Source organism: Heptranchias perlo, chromosome 10 (assembly GCF_035084215.1).
Source record: "Heptranchias perlo isolate sHepPer1 chromosome 10, sHepPer1.hap1, whole genome shotgun sequence".
NCBI classification, from domain to species: domain Eukaryota; kingdom Metazoa; phylum Chordata; class Chondrichthyes; order Hexanchiformes; family Hexanchidae; genus Heptranchias; species Heptranchias perlo.
Genome location: NC_090334.1, coordinates 66185304 through 66203052, shown reverse-complemented (window position 1 = coordinate 66203052; position 17749 = coordinate 66185304). Strand labels below are relative to the sequence as shown.

Sequence of the window (17749 nt, the reverse complement as noted above, 5' to 3'; positions counted from 1 at the left end):
TGATTTCCTCTTTGACCTCCAATCTCCCCCCACCCCAGCCTCTACAATCTCTCCCTCCCCCCCTCCCTCCTCTCCGCCCCCTGGCTGCAGCTTACCAGGCCTTCCCGCAGGGCAGCCAGCCAGCCTCTCAATCCGGCTGGCTGCCGGCCGGGAAACGAAAACAAAAAATTCAATGAGGTCCTGCCCTTAAATTCAACAGGACCTCCGGAATACCCGCATTTCCAGGTTTCTCGGCCGCTCTAATCCCTCCCCCAGTATTCTCTCCCCACCTCCCCATAAATATTGGGGCCTGTATCTCTCTTATCCTTCCTCTCCCTCTCCAGCTCAAATAAAGATATATCACAAAATGCATTTGAAATTATAAGTCTCCTAATTAAGGCATAAAATTGTTAATTACACTCTTGGATTTGGTATTAGATATGAGTTATTTTGCAGTTATTTCCATTCAAGTGAAAATTTCAGTTCAATAAATCAAAAAAAACACATTTGTAATGAGTTCATGTAAGTGAATATTTCAGTTAACTGCAGAAAAAAATCCATCTGGGAGCTGGTGCTTTTATTTAACCAAGAGAGTCATTGCTAAAGAATAAAAGAATGATTCAACATTTTCCTTGGGGGTTGGAGGGTGGGGGGTTAATGTAATACATATGACGACCATAAATGTGGCACTATTATGAGTGGTGCTTCTGCCGTGTGCCCATTCATCTCTCAGTGTCGATTCATTCCCCTTTGTGTGTTGTTTGATCAGGAGCTTAAGATGTGCCAATGCGATAGACAGTTTTTAACTTGGATCCGTTTCACATTATATTTCAGCTGGAAGATTCAAAGATGTCAGTACAGCAATCAAATGCCCATGAATCCACCATAGAAACACTGCGTTTCACAGTTATTCCGCACTACATAGGTCGATCAAAACACAGAAGAAACAACACGACCTGGCATTGATAGAAAAGGTTCAATCTTCTGTCGTTGTTACAGGGGTTAAAGGTCTATGAGACTGAAATTGCAATATGTTTTTTGCATTTCGCAACCTAAAACCCTAAGAGCCATTTAGGAAATAGTCACATTCTCGATGGAACTGCAAAGCAGCAACAACCCTGGTTGTGGATAGAAAAGAAATCAAAATATAATGTGGTGTTGTTGCAATCTTACCGTGCTGGTTTGAGGTGGATAGTTCGTAAAGTAATCATCTCCACTACTGGACTTAAAGAGAGTATTTTAGTTCTGCAATTAATAATAGACAACTATTAAACAAAATGGGGATGGAATATAATGTTGGTTTTATGTCCTATTTAAAAGTATATAGTATCTATATTGATTTTATATAATTACAATCATACTGTACTTCAGCTATCTTGGACGCTTTCGGTTGTTCTCTGTACGTATATATTGTACAAAATTCAATATATGCTACAGTGCTGACAATTTATCAAGCACGCCTCTCTCCACCACTCAAAAAAGGAGCAATAGATGTGTCATTATTGAGAGCTAATTTGTGTTCCACTACTGCATTGTCCTTGGCTGTCTATGTAGGTTGACACACTGAGGGACTGCTGCACTGTTAGAGGTATCGTTCTTTGGATAAGGCATTGGGATAGATTTTAACATGAGCCGCCCAGTGTAAATAGGATGGTAGCGGTGTTAAAATGGCTGTACTGCACTTACCACCCCATTTAAGCCAGTTCTGGCCGCTGCCATCCTGATAGAGGCTTACCTCTGGGTGGCCAGAGTGACCGCCTGTTTCAAATGTTAGGCCCTTTTAATTTGTAACCCAGGATGGTCGCGGCCTAGATTATTTTTGTGCTCCTCCGGGCCTCACAACAATAATCTGGGCGACTGCCACCCCGGACTCCCCCCTCTACCCCTTGCAATTGTGAATTCACCCCCACCCCACCCAACCAGCACTTACCTGACTGCTACCCAGGTAGCCTCTGGGCTGCCTGATATTGTGCCGGTCCAAATCTGGCGATCTGCATCGGGATACCTGTTTGGGACAGGCATTTTGCTGCGTCTACTTAAATGAGGCCTGGGTCCCGAAATGGCTCCAGCCCAGTCGTTCCTGGTTCAGATGTTAAAGCTCTTGCACCACTTTTCTCCTCCAACAACAACAACAACTTGCATTTATATAGCGCCTTTAACGTAGTAAAATGTCCCCCGGAGCTTCACGGGAGCATAATCAAACAAAATTTGACACCGAGCCACATAAGGAGATAAAAGGACAGGTGACCAAAACCTTGGTCAAAAAGGTAGGTTTTAAGGTGCTTCTTAAAGGAGGAGAGAGAGGTGGAGAGGTTCAGGGAGGGAATTCCAGAGCTTGGGGCTTAGGCAGCTGAAGGCACGGCCACCAATGGTGGAGCGATTAAAATCGGGGATGCGCAAGGGGTCAGAATTGGAGGAACGCAGAGATCTTGGAGGGTTGTAGGACTGGAGGAGGTTACAGGGATAGGGAGGGGCGAGTCCATGGAGGGATTTGGAAACAAGGATGATAATTTTAAAATTGAGGCATTCCCGGACCGGGAGCCAATGTAGGTCAGCGAGCACAGAGGTGATGGGTGAACGGGACTTGATGCGAGTTAGGATAAGGACAGCAGAGTTTTGGATGAGCTCAAGTTTATGGAGGGTGGATGATGTCTTAGCCAACATTCTTCCCTCAAGCAACAACATCAAAACGAGATCTTTTAGTCATTTACATCATTTAAAATGTGTCTTTTTTGTTCCTCTACAGCTGTACCACCAGTAAAACTGGGAAGAGCATGCACGGTGCACGGTGCACGTTCCGCCCAATTGTCTCACAATATGGCAGTCGGGGTCCTATTAAAAGGACCTACTGCCTATAGTGAGTTTGCTTGTATACATACAGCAGTGACTGACTTCAAAGTAATACTTTGCATGAGAAGTGCTTTGGGATGTTTCTGAGAAAGGTGATAAATTAAACTTCTTATCCTTATGTTGCCATGAATACTTTGTAAAGAGAACTTTTCTTTCGGTATCCAAAACACATTTAACCAAAGAAATCTCTCACCTTGACAGTGTCAGTTCCCTGTAGAATACTGGGCAGAAAATCAGACTGGAAAGAATGAATCATGACATTTCTTAGAAGCAATTTATGTAAAAACTTTGGGTTGAATTGAGCTGTTTTTTTCTGGACACATTTCAACCTTTTAAGGCTTTATTATTTGCAGACTCTGACTTTTGCTTAACCCTACATAGAGTTTCATATAGCACGATGGAACATGGATTGTAAATTAATTGATTTTGCTGCAAGTCTCAATTAATTGAAACTTAATAATTTTGAATCTATGTAATATATTTCTTACAGCATATTCATAAATTATAGCATATAATACAATAAGATATCATGATTATCATATAATTTGGTCATAATTGTTGTATCATGAAATATAATAGTTATATTAGAACCAAACTAAATTCAGACCAAGCTACATTCAGACCAAAGAACTGATCCAATCCAAATTTGACCATTTCAGTCAGTCTGGACAAAAACATGTCAAAGTGATCCCATCAAAACAAAATGGTATATCAGAAGTGTGGCAGTTTTGTCAGGGCTAAGAGACAGTCTAAGTGAAGAGTAAGTTTTCACAAAGGCCAAGCCCATTAGGAGAAAATTCATTGTTATCTATTTCTGGACCACCTATCAGCAGAAGCTGTCGTTATTTCTCAAGTCCTGACGTGTCAGTCAGAAGCATTCAGTCTTTTCTGGGACCTGAAGTGTACTTCAGATAATTTGTCAACATCTTCCAGGATCCAAAACATTTACTGGGGCATTTTCTTCCCCTCATATGGACCTATGTAAATCTGGAATAGACATAGAACACTGTGTATGAACATAGGGACAGGAATAGGCCATTCAGCCCCTCGGGCCTGCTCTGCCATTCAATTAGATCATGGCTGATCTGTACCTCAACTCCATTTACCCATCTTTGCACCATATCCCTTGATACCTTTACCTAACAAAAATCTACCTATCTCAGTCTTGAAGGCTCCAATTGTCCCAGCATCCATAGATTTTTGGGGGAGAGAGTTCCAGATTTCTACCACTCTTTGTATGAAAAAGAGATCACACAGTAAATGGAAGCTCTCAGTGAATGGACTACCTGTCAGGTTAAGATTACAATATAGATCTCAAGGCCTGATCTGTTGAACCTGGAACATCTTGCAGTAAAAGCTGAATTATTCATTTGGGAAGCCAGGAGCATTTGTCAAAGTAAGACTGGAACCTGATGCAAAGCATTATGGAAGAAGGCCAATACTGAGTGGTCTACATCTTCAGTAATGAGCTTAATGAATTCAATGTTCAGGGGAATTTGTGTTATGAAGGACGAGAGGACTGCTAGTGTTTGTAGTGTAGCTTTAAATTTTTGGCAAAAATGTGACAGCAGAAAGTAAGGCCTTGTGAACTGGAAGTGTGAGCTGAATTAAGACTTTTGATATATTATAGATGTAATCTGATATTTTCTTTTAAAATTATCTGAAGGATTCAAATGGAGTCAACCCTTTGTTACACAACCAGTCTATCTACGTATATTTGAAATAGTACAATGTGCTTAGGAGGTTGCAGTGATGTGACTAGTACATTTATTGAAGAATCGTATTTGTATTGTTTCTGAATTCTCAAATAAAAGAGATAATTAAAGTAAAAAAAAACATTTTTGCCATGGGTGTTTAGAGTCTCACTTTTAAAATCACTTCAGGTATTTCCATGTTCCATCAGCATTTAAAAAACCCATCTTAACGGGGCATTTTTAAGTAATTTTGAATAGACATCAACTAAACTTGAAGGGAACATATAACATCTGTCATGTGTGATCAGCAATTTAATTAATCTTTTCTTTACCTTTGCTTACTCAAGAATGTTTAAGGTTTCTACTATTGTATTTCAAGTTTAATATTGGCTAAGCAACTTGGTGCCACAAGTCAGGTTGTGGTGAGCTGTAAAAGTGTAAGCCATTACATACTACATTGTTCATAGAATCATAGAATCTTACAGCACAGAAGAAGGCCTTTCAGCCCATCGTGCCTGTGCTGGATCTTTGGAAGAGCTATCCAATTAGTCCCACTACCGCGCGCGTCCTTTCCCCATAGCCCTGCAAATGCTTCATTTTCAACTATATATCCAATTCCCTTTTGAAAGTCACTATCAAATCTGCTTCCACCACCCTTTCAGGCAGTGCATTCCAGATTGTAACAACTTGTTGCGTAACAAAAAATTCTCCTCATCTCACCACTGGTTCTTTTGCCAATTATCTTAAATCTGTGTCCTCTGAACCTTCTGTCATTATAAACAGTTTCTCCTTATTTACTCTATTAAAACCCCTCATAATGTTGAACACCTCTTTTAAATTTCCCCTTAATCTTCTCTGCACTGAGGAGAACAGCCCCAGCTTCTCCAGTCTCTCCACATATATGAAGTCTCTCATCTCTGGTATCATTATATTAAATCTACTCTGCATCCTCTCCAAGGCCTTGAAATCCTTTAAAGTGTGATGCCCAGAATTGGACACAATATTCCAGCTGAGGCTTTACCAATGATTTGTAAAGGTTTAGCATAACTTCCTTGTTGTTGTGGGCTATGAAATTAGATTTTAGCAATGCAGAGTTTAAGATTTCTACCTCAACATGAATAGGAAAGGGTAGACTATCAACCTTTTCTTCTTTTTTGCACATGATATAAGGAAGCATATCTCCCTTGTTTGTGAATAATTTCCACAGCCAACATACAAAAAATGATGATCTATATATTCATGCTTGTCAATTCATAAATTAGAGTTATAGAGTTATAGAGTTATACAGCACGGATAGAGGCCCTTCGGCCCATCGTGTCCGCGCCGGCCATCAGCCCTGTCTACTCTAATCCCATATTCCAGCATTTGGTCCGTAGCCTTGTATGCTATGGCATTTCAAGTGCTCATCCAAATGCTTCTTGAATGTTGTGAGGGTTCCTGCCTCCACAACCCTTTCAGACAGTGAGTTCCAGACTCCAACCACCCTCTGGGTGAAAAAGTTATTTCTCAAATCCCCTCTGAACCTCCCGCCTTTTACCTTGAATCTATGTCCCCTTGTTATAGAACCCTCAACGAAGGGAAAAAGCTCCTTAGTATCCATCCTATCTGTGCCCCTCATAATTTTGTACACCTCAATCATGTCCCCCCTCAGCCTCCTCTGCTCCAAGGAAAACAAACCCAATCTTCCCAGTCTCCAAATTGAGCTGCAATGCAACACTTTAACAAAAGATCATTGATTGTCCTGGCCAAATTTTATCTCCAATAACTAACATCCCTAAAAATCAGATTACCTGGTCATTTATTTCATTGCTGTTTGTGGAATTCTGCTGTGTGCAAATATTTTCTTTTTTTATTAATTCTCAGGATGGTATGCGACTTGAAGGAGAACTTGGAGGTGATGCTGTTTCCATACACCTGGTGCCCTTGTCCTGCTAGGTTGTGGAGGTCGCAGAATTGGGAGGTACTGCTGCGTTTCCCTACATGGCAACAGTGATTACACTTAAAAGCACTTCATTGACTGTGAAACACTTTGAGATGTCCTGAGGTTGTGAAAGATGATATCTAAAGCAAATTCTTTTTTTATTCTTTAAAGCATCTGTCAATATATAAGTGAAGTTAAATGAAGTTAAATGGAGTTAAATCCGTTGGGTAGAATGATAGGCAGACTCGGGCCTTGTTTCTTGTCTTGCCTTTATTTCATTGTTACAGTGCGATAAGTAGGATACTGTCAAGCCTAGGTACAAACTCTTCAGATAGTACCCCACTACACAGCCAAAGTGTGGTCCCTTTATGCTACCTTATCCTCATACTCTGGATACGCCTACCGAAACTTATTTAATACACACAGATTGATTCGTTTCTGCCCATTCAAACCCCAATTAAAGACAACTAGCTTTGAAACAGCCATTTCCTTACAAAGATTTGTGTCTTTGTTCACCTCAATTAGGTGTGAGTTTTCTCCTATCAAATTCGATCCCGCACAGATCACTGCGTCCTGTTTAGAGTGATGTGTGACTTTCCTGTATTTGACTGATCCTTGTTTCCTTGACTGGCTGTCTTCATTTGTTGTTCACCAATTCAAAGCTAATTATCATATGTATATTTTTCCTGTGCTTTGAGGAATATCCAATTTGCATCTGTACAGTAGGAAGTTAATTGCTAGCAAGGACATGTCTTGACTTGTCTTTAATTGGGTGGCTGTTCAACCAAATCAGTCTTCAGTTACTCTTTCCCTCATTCATGTCTCAACATACCTGTCTTTTAAAAAATTTAATTGCACCGTCTCTTTCCTGAAATACTTAATAGAACATAAGGCAACAAACAAAATCATTAAAACAATTAATACCATTATTTAAAACTCAAGAAAACGTGTGGAATTGGACGGGCAAGACCCACAACTGCTTATAAAGCTTCTGTCTGAAGGTTTCTTTTTTTTGTAACATTGTGGGATCTAACAGGCACCAATAATTTATCCCCAATTTTGGTCATCTCCGGTTGGTGTGAGGCAAAATGTCATGTTGATTGACAAACCAGCTATATGGTGTAATGCAATATCTTCCTCTCTTTAAATATGCTATGTCTGTTCTCCGAGTTCCATCGATCAACCTGTAGAGAGCAGTTAAGGGATTCTTCATCCAGGGTGAAGCCACCTGCTAGTGATGAGCTCGACAGCACATCACAGTGAAATAACCACTCCTGGAACAGCAAAAGGTATCTGGGGCTTTCTAGACTCCCTCATTCCCGCTAACCAATGTCCTTGTGTAGTTCACAAACTTGTAACATTGTATATCCTCTTCCAAGAAGTCTATCAAGTTCACTTTGAATATTTTCATCAGTCTTTCATCAACAGATAGCGATAGCATTGCTACTGTTACAGAAATCATCCTTGAAATAATATCATTCCACTTGTGTCTTCCCGGCATTACACACCTATTGGAGTCTTCGCACCTTACACCAACCATATTCCCATCTAATTCCCAAATTTATTTTAATAAAATTCGGGATCCAATTGTTTACTAATACCATTTAACTCCTTTTTGAATCGGATTTAAATAAACAGAAAACCTTCATACACAATAGCCATTGAGAATAGTTGATCCTTTCTAAAAAGCGTTTAACAATTACAGACAGCATCTGTTGGTAGAACAAAATCGTTGGGTAAATGTTTGGGTAAAACTAAATTAATTCCTGGGATGAGAGGGTTGTCCTATGAGGAGAGGTTAAGTAGAATGGGTCTATTCTCTCTGGACTTTAGAAGAATGAGAGATGATCTCATTAAAACATAATAAGATTATTAGGGGGCTTGACAGGGTAGATTCTGAGAGATTCTTTCCCCTGGCTAGAGAGTCTAGAACTAGGGGGCATAGTCGCAGGATAAGGAGTCGGCCATTTAAGACTGAGATGAGGAGGAATTTCTTCACACAGAGGGTTGTGAATCTTTGCAATTCTCTACCCCAGATGGCTGTGGATACTGAGTCATTGACTATATTCAAGGCTGAGACAGATAGATTTTTGGACTCTTGGGGAATCAAGGGATATGGAGATCGGGCAGGAAAGTGGAGTTGAGGTAGAAGATCAGCCATGATCTGATTGAATGGCACAGCAGGCTCGAGGGGCTGTATGGCCTACTCCTGCTCCTATTTCTTATGTACTTATGTTCTTATGTAAAGTTCAAGAATATAATAAATCATTATACAATATAGCACCTGACTTAATGACATCCAGTCCATTTTTACTCTCTGTTCCTGGGCAGGTCATCCCCATATCCCAGTCAGTCATATTCTGTTCAGCCTCATCTTTTTCTTTAATTGAAATTCTGAGATGTTGCACTTTTGCTGTTGTCCGACAGCCTTGTCCTTCCTCATTACGGTCCACGTTGCATTGCCAAGATGAGGATGACAACAGCCTCCATAGTGTACATGTAACAAAGAAAGACCAAATATTATATCTGTCTTTAAGCAGCAACCCCGCCCTTTTTGTAGGGCTTGCACTGGTCTCCGTGATACCAGCTGTTTCCTTCCCTCTTTTTGCATGGCCAATTTCAAATTGGTTTCTCCCAATTTATCCATAACATCACATGGACCTTCCTAATTGGCTTCCTAGCCACCCGCTTTTAAAAATAATTTCAGCATAAACTAATCCTCTGCAGAATAGCAGACCCTTCGTTCTACCTTAAAGAAAACAGTAAAATATCAAAGCAGTGTCAATTTGAACTGATAACCCTTTTTTTTAGCTTCTGGTTGTGCCCAAATTATACTATTTGCTGGTAGCCAACATAGGCATTTAGCAAAAAACTTCAAATGCAACTTGTTTGCGTTTAGGGATGTACAGATTGGCAAGCCGCCTACAATATTTTTGCCTTTCGAGAGCTGATGGATCAGGGATTTTAGTAACTGCTGCTGTTGAATTATATCCTGATTGCGATCCACTGATACTTTCTCCTTGATACCTAACTGTTTCTTCACTTCTGGAACTTTACTATTTTCTATGACATTGCCATCTCTTGCGGTTCTTGTTATTTCTTCCTGAATATTATTCAAAGATTCTTGATCCTCGTATAGATTGGAAGTTACTTCCTGTGCCTCATTCTGTTCAGTCTTCAGTTGTGTTAATGTTTCATTTAACTGAGTTTTAAGTTCTCTGACTTCAGTTACACAAGTGGCTCTCTCTGACTCCACCTTTTCCAACTCAGATGCAAGATGATTGCTCCGCTTTCTAGCTTCTGTGTTTTGACGATGAAGATCCTGCAATGTCATCATATAGCTCTCAACTGTCTGCCAGTGTAGCCTTCAAGTTATTAATTTCTTATTCTTTTGTTTCAAGTATAACTTGGAATTCTTCTTTCACATGTTTTAGTGGAAACCTGCTCAGCTTTTTGAAGCCGGACATTTTCTATTTGCTTTCATGGTCTTCTTGCAACTCCTGAATTCTTTGCTCATTGTTTTCTAATTTAAGCAACTCCTTTTCCAACTGGTCTTCAACTTCCTTGATCGTTCTATCTGTCGCAACAAGAGTTTCCTGTAGTTTTGCCACCATGGACACCAAAACAGCTTGCTTAGTGATTTCATAATGTAATTGATGAAGCTGCAATTTCAATGCTTCATTTCCCTGCAGAACATCCTGAATTCTAGTCATCTTACTGATAGCTGTTTCTGTGCTGTCTGCCAATGCAACATTCAAAGAGTTAATTTCTTGTTCTTGCATTCTAATTATTTTCCTAAGATCTTCCAGTTTTAACGTTGTGGAAACCTCTTGGGTATTTTGTACTTAGTTTCTGAGCATCTCATTTTCCTCTTGCAAAGCCTGAATTGTTTTCTCTGATTGTTAGTTTATAGAACTCTGACTCCAACCGACCTTCAGTGGAGTCGATCTTTTCATTCTTCTCATTAATGGTTTTCTGAAGTTCTGCTACCATGGATGCAGAAGAAACCTGCTCAGCCTTTTTCATTTCAATTGTAAACAATTTTACAACACCAAGTTATAGTCCAGCAATTTTATTTTAAATTCACAAGCTTTCGGAGGCTACCTCCTTCCTCAGGTGCACGATGTCGAAATGAAATCCTCGAAATGAAGTCGCATTTATAATTCACAGAACAATGCTTGGTGAGTACAGACAGTTTTTTCAACTGCCCGTTGCCAAGGCAATCAGTGTGCAGACAGACAGGTGTTACCTGCCAGGTCTCACAGAATATACAAATCACCAAAAAAACAACAAACAAAAAAAAAACAGAGATAGAGAGGTAGAAACATAGAAAAGACAGCAACTGACCCGTTATATTAAAAACAGATAACATTTGTTCGCTGGTGGGGTAACGTGTAGCGTGACATGAACCCAAGATCCCGGTTGAGGCCGTCCTCATGGGTGCGGAACTTGGCAATCAATTTCTGCTCGACGATTTTGCGTTGTCGTGTGTCTCGAAGGCCGCCTTGGAGTATGCTTACCCGAAGGTCGGTGGCTGAATGTCCTTGACTGCTGAAGTGTTCCCCGACTGGGAGGGAACCCTCCTGTTTGGCGATTGTTGCGCGGTGTCCGTTCATCCGTTGTCGCAGTGTCTGCATGGTCTCGCCAATTTACCATGCTCTGGGGCATCCTTTCCTGCAACGTATGAGGTAGACAACGTTGGCCGAGTCACAGGAGTATGAACCATGCACCTGGTGGGTGGTGTCCTCTCGTGTGATGGTGGTATCTGTGTCGATGATCTGGCATGTCTTGCAGAGGTTACCGCGGCAGGGTTGTGTGGTGTCGTGGACGCTGTTCTCTTGAAAGCTAGGTAATTTGCTGCGAACGATGGTCTGTTTGAGGTTGGGTGGCTGTTTAAAGGCGAGTAGTGGAGGTGTGGGGATGGCCATAGCGAGGTGTTCGTCGTCATTGATGACATGTTGAAGGCTGCGGAGAACATGGCGTAGTTTCTCCGCTCCGGGGAAGTACTGGACGACAAAGGGTACTCTGTTGGTTGCGTCCCGTGTTAGTCTCCTGAGGAGGTCTATGCGATTTTTTGCTGTGGCCCGTCGGAACTGTCGATCGATGAGTCGAGCGTCATATCCCGTTCTTACTAGGGCGTCTTTCAGCGTCTGTAGGTGTCCATCGCGTTCCTCCTCGTCTGAGCAGACCCTGTGTATTCGCAGGGCCTGTCCATATGGGATGGCCTCTTTGACGTGGTTAGGGTGGAAGCTGGAAAAGTGGAGCATCATGAGGTTGTCCGTGGGCTTGCGGTAGAGTGAGGTGCTGAGGTGCCCGTCTTTGATGGAGATTCGTGTGTCCAAGAAAGAAACTGATTCTGAGGAGTAGTCCATGGTGAGCTTGATGGTGGGATGGAACTTGTTGATGTTATCGTGTAGTCTCTTCAGTGATTCTTCGCCGTGGGTCCATAGAAAGAAAATGTCGTCGATGTATCTGGTGTATAGTGTTGGTTGGAGGTCTTGTGCAGTGAAGAAGTCCTGCTCGAACTTGTGCATGAAAATGTTGGCGTATTGGGGTGCGAATTTGGTCCCCATGGCTGTTCCGTGTGTTTGGGTAAAGAACTGGTTATTAAAGGTGAAGACATTGTGATCCAGGATGAAGCGGATGAGTTGTAGGATGGCGTCCGGAGATTGGCTGTTGTTGGTGTTGAGTATTGATGCTGTCGCAGCGATGCCGTCATCGTGGGGGATACTGGTGTAGAGTGCCGAGACGTCCATCGTGGTGAGAAGTGTTCCTGGTTCAACAGGTCCGTGGGTACTGAGTTTTTGTAGGAAGTCTGTAGTGTCGCGACAGAAGCTGGGGGTTCCCTGTACGATGGGTTTCAGGATGCCCTCGATGTATCCAGAGAGGTTCTCACACAGGGTTCCATTGCCTGATACGATAGGACGTCCGGGTGTGTTGGCTTTGTGTATCTTTGGGAGGCAGTAGAAGTCTCCCACGCGGGGAGTACGTGGGATGAGAGTGCTCTTGAATCTTTCGTTTTAAAGTTCTATTTTCATCACTCAAGTCCTCAATTTCTTCCCTTTTGTTTGCCACTTGAGTAAGTCTAGTTTCTAACAGCTCTTCAATAGTTTTTATTTTTCATCCCGTTCTTGAAGACCCTTTTGCATCTGTTCCATTAAACATAAAGCTGAAGCCTGCTCGGCTTCATGAAGAAGCTTGTCTTCTAAAGATTCCTCCATCAACTTTATTTGTTTCTCTTTCTCTGTGATTGTTTTCTGCAACTTGTCCATTACTCATGTTGCAGAAGCCTGTGATGCCAATCGGGCATGAAGATTTTGTATCTGAGCACTCGTGGTTTCTTTCTGTTCCAAAAGATCCTGCACTTGCAGTGGCAGAGCATCATCGCTATTAGTTCGCTTTTGTTCTGCAGTTGCCAGCTGCACAATCTTTTGTTTCTGTTGCTGTTTGTATACCATGGTATGAGTGAGTTTGCTGTGCAAGTTCTGCACCTCCTTGTTTTTAAAGCCAATTTCCTTTTCGGTAACCAGAAGTTTACTTTTGTAGTCTGAACTTCTGTTAACCTTTTCTTTTGCTCTGTAGTTATGTTCTTGAGATATTTCTGCAAACCCTCTCAACTTCCTCCTGCAGCTGAGTCTTGAGTTGTTTAACGATCTGTTCATAGGAAACCTCCAGGTTCTTTTGCCATGCCTCTTGCTGCTGAAATCGGTTTATTTCCTCTGTAAGTTCATTCATTAACCTGGCATAGTCCTGTCACAGTTTGTTCAGTTCAGTTGACTGTTTGGGTGGGGCCCTTGCTCACATCATCTCTCAGGATCCTGTTTTCTTGTTTCAATGCTTCTATTTGATCTTGACGTGGGTGAAACTGCATCTGGGTTTCATTCATGTGATCTGGTGTCATGCAGCTTGTTCTGCAGAGCTCCTAGTTCTTCATAGAATCGTAGAAAGTTATGGAATAGAAGGAGGCCATTCAGCCCATCGTGTCCATGCCGGCCGAAAAAGAGCTATCCAGCTTAATCCCACTTTCCAGCACTTGGTCCGTAGCCCTGTAGGTTACATTTCAAGTGCTCATCCAAGAACTTTTTAAATGAGTTGAGGGTTTCTGTCTCTACCACTCTTTCAGGCAGTGAGTTCCAGACCCCCACCACCCTCCGGGTGAAAAAATTTCTCCTCAGCTCCCCTCTAATCCTTCTACCAATTATTTTAAATCAATGCCCCCTGGTCACTGACCCCTCTGCTAAGGGAAATAGGTCCTCCCTATCCATTCTATCTAGTCCTGTCATAATTTTATATACCTCAATTAAATCTCCCCTCAGCCTCCTTTGTTCCAAAGAGAACAACCCCAGCCTATCCAATCTATTCTCATAGCTAAATTTCTCCAGCCCTGGTAACATCCTCATAAATCTCCACTGTACGCTTTCTAGTGCAATCGCATCTTTCCTGTAATGTGGTGACCAGAACTGTACGCAGTACTCAAGCTGTGGCCTAACCAATGCTTTATACCATTATAGCATAACCTCCCTGCTCTTATATTCTATGCTTCGGGCTAATAAAGGAAAGTATCCCGTATGCCTTCTTAACCACCTTATCTACCTGTCCTGCTACCTTCAGGGATCTGTGGACATGCACTCCAAGGTCCCTTTGTTCCTCTACACCTCTCAGTATCCTCCCATTTATTGTGTATTCCCTTGCCTTGTTTGCCCTCCCCAAATGCATTACCCCACACTTCTCTGGATTGAATTCCATTTGCCACTTTTCTGCCCACCTGACCAGTCCATTGGTATCTTCCTGCAGTCTACAGCTTTCCTCCTCACTATCAACCCACAGCCACTTTTTGTATCATCTGCAAACTTCTTGATCAAGCCCCCTACATTCAAGTCCAAATCATTAATATATATCACAAAAAGCAAGGGACTTAGTACTGAGCTTTGTGGAACCCCACTGGAAACAGCCTTCCAGTCACAAAAACACCTGTCGACCATTACCCTGTGCTTCCTGCCTCTGAGTCAATTTTGGATCCAACTAGCCACTTTCCCTTGGATCCCATGGGCTTTTACTTTTTTGACCAGTCTGCCATGTGGGACCTTGTCAAAAGCCTTGCTAAAATCCATGTGCACTATATCAAATGCATTACCTTCATCGACCCTCCTTGTTACCTGCTCAAAAAATGTAATCAAGTTAGTCAGGCACGACCTTCCCATAACAAATCCATGCTGATTGTCCTTGATTAACCTGTGCCTTTCTAAATGACGATTTATGCTGTCCCTCAGAATCAATTCCAATAATTTGCCCACCACTGATGTTAGACTAACTAGCCTATAATTATTCGGTCTATCTCTTTCTATAAACCTCTAAGCTTTCTGCAGTATTGAGCTCTTGGTGCCTGACATAAGCTTCCCTTTTTTGCCTTATCTTACCCTGTATGCTCCTTGTCATCCAAGAGGCTCTAGATTCGGCAGTCCCAGTTTCGGCAGTTTCTTTGTGGGAATATATTTACTCTGAACCCCTTGAATCTCCCCCTTGAATGCCTCCCACTGCTCTGACACTGATTTACCTTCAAGTAGCTGTTTCCAGTCCACTTTTGCTAAATCACTTCTCAGCTTAATAAAATTGGCCTTGCCCCAATTTAGAACTTTTACTCATGTTCTGTATTTGTCCTTTTCCATAACTATGCTAAATCTAACTGAATTATGATAATTACCAGCAAAATGCTCTCCCACTAATACTCCTTCCACCTGCCAAGCTTCATTCTCTAAAACTAAATCGAGAACTGACCCCCCCCCACCCCACCACCATGTTGGGCTTGCTACGTATTGGCTAAAAAAGTGCTCCTGAATGTAACTAAGAATTCTGTGCCCTTTATACCTTTTGCACTGATTGTATCCCAGTTAATATTAGGGTAGTTGAAATCCCTTACTGTTACTGCCCTATTGATTTTGCACTTCTCAGAAATTTGCCTACATATTTGCTCTTCTATCTCCCTCTGATTGTTTGGGGGTCTACAATACACTCCCAGTAGTCTTTAACTCAACTCATATGGCCTCATTTGATGATCCTTCTAACATATCATCCCTCCTCACAGCTGTAATTGTTTCTTTAACCAATATTGCCAAACCCCCCTCCTTTTTTATCCCCTTCTCTCATGTGAAAACCCTGTAACCAGGAACGTTGAGCTGCCATTCCTGCCCCTGTTTAAGCCATGTTTCTGTAATAGCTAAGATATCGTACTTCTACGTGTCCATTTATGCTCTTATCTCATCTGCCTTATTCACTATACTCCCTGCATTGAGGTATATACCATTGTATATACCATTAAGCACTGCCAAATTCCTTTGTTGTCTTGTTTCCTCTGCCTTCCAAATTTCTGCCTTCCATTTCTAGCTCTGCTCCTCTCCCTTCTGAATCTACCCTCAGGTTCCCACTCCCCTGCCGAGCTAGTTTAAACCCTCCCCAACAGCACTAGTAAACCTCCATGCGAGGATATTGGTCCCGGCCCTGTTGTCCGGCTTGCACAGGTCCCACCTCCCCAAAAACCAGTCCCAATGCCCCAGGAATCTAAAGCCCTCCCTCCTGCACCATCTCTCCAGCCACGCAATCATCTTCTCTATCCTCCTATTTCTATAATCGCTAGCGCGTGGCACTGGGAGTAATCCGGAGATTACTACTATTGAGGTGCTGCTTATTAATCTCTTTCCTAAATCCTTAAAATCTGCCTGCAGGACCTTATCCCTCTTTCTACCTATGTCGTTGGTACCAATATGGATCACGACCTCTGGCCGTTCACCCTCCCCACCCCCCACCCCCCAGAATGTTCTGCAGCCACTCAGTGACATCCTTTTTCAAATGCAAGGAATCTTACAACACCAGGTTATAGTCCAACTGTTTTATTTGAAAATCACAAGCTTTCGGAGGCTTTCTCCTTCGTACAGCTTGTGATCTTCAAATAAAACAGTTGGACTATAACCTGGTGTTGTAAGATTCCTTGCATTTGCCAACCCCAGTCCATCACCGGCATCTCCACATCATCCTTTTTCAAGGGCACTGCACTGTTCCCTTAGTTTGGTCTCAACTACATTGGCTTTCTGCTTTTTAGTCACAAACTCCTGGTTCAACTGTTTACACTAGTCATTTGAGAGAGTAAGCTCATCTTGAAAAGTTCGAAGCAACTTTTCTTTTTCTTGTAAATGCTGCTGCGACACAGGAACTGGATCACATTTCACTCCAAGGGGCCGATTTTCGGATGGCCGAGTGGGTGCGTTGGGGGCTCCTAAAATGGCGGAATTCCGGAGCGGGTTCGGAGCTCTGTACCAACCCGCTAACTTCTGGGCTCCCCAATGATGCGTTCGGATGCGCACAGAGCTCCCGAATGCGGGACTCCCACCGGCAATTAAAGCCAGCGGGATGCTGCTTTAGATAGCTAGTCAGATAGTTGAGGTACTTGACATACCTCATTGAGTGGAGATTTTGACAGGGGTGCAATTTTGAAGGATTCTAAGCGTGTTTCCCGTTCGGTGGGAAACACTCCTGTGTTTCAGCCAGCAGCCAGTGGGAGATGCAAAGGATTATTTGACAATTGCGGGGAGGTAAGCCTCATTTATTGCAGCAGGGCACTCTGTCACTTCAGACAAAGTTTTGGCTGCAACACCTTTGTCTTTCCACTCAAAATTCTTAATTTATACCCTAAACTCTGCTGTGCAAACACTTTGCGGACCCCCTCAAACTCACACCGTCAGGATGGGGGGCGCCATATCTGTATTCATCACTTCATCCGAGGAAGAGCAACGTCACCAGCCTCGCCAGGCACGCCGTCCACGTGGAGCTCCACAACACAGTGCTGCGCCACAGGCACCTGCACAAAATGGTCGTGCAATTACTCATACACCCACTGTAGGGTGACCCAATGGGTGGCATCAAGTGTGGGTGCTCATGTTGAACTTCATGAAAAGGACTTATTACACAAGCCAGTCAAGAATGGCCAAGACGTGGCAGTAGTGGTGACAATAATAATATTTAATGTGCCATTAACAAAAATCAAATATAAATAAAAAACATGACAAACCGACAAACATCCTTGTGCATCCCTTTTGTGCTCACAAAACCTTTGCCTTACGCGGATGAGTACTCCTACGTGGTGCCTCCCCTGTGGCTGCAGCATAGGTAGTGGCAGGTTGCTCTTGTTCATGCCCTGACCGATTAGATGCTTTGGGCCTACGCCCTCTGGGTTTCGGTGCCCATGAGGGCCCCTCCAAAGACTGCTCCACCTGCACCTGTGCAGGGGCAGACTCAGCCACCTGGAGAGGAGGCT

General features: G+C 42.6%; 1 pseudogene; it reads right to left on the bottom strand.

The window, feature by feature from the left end:
* Positions 1-9788: 9788 nt before the first annotated feature.
* Positions 9789-17749, bottom strand: part of LOC137326783 (kinectin-like) — a 60466-nt pseudogene continuing 52505 nt past the window's right edge.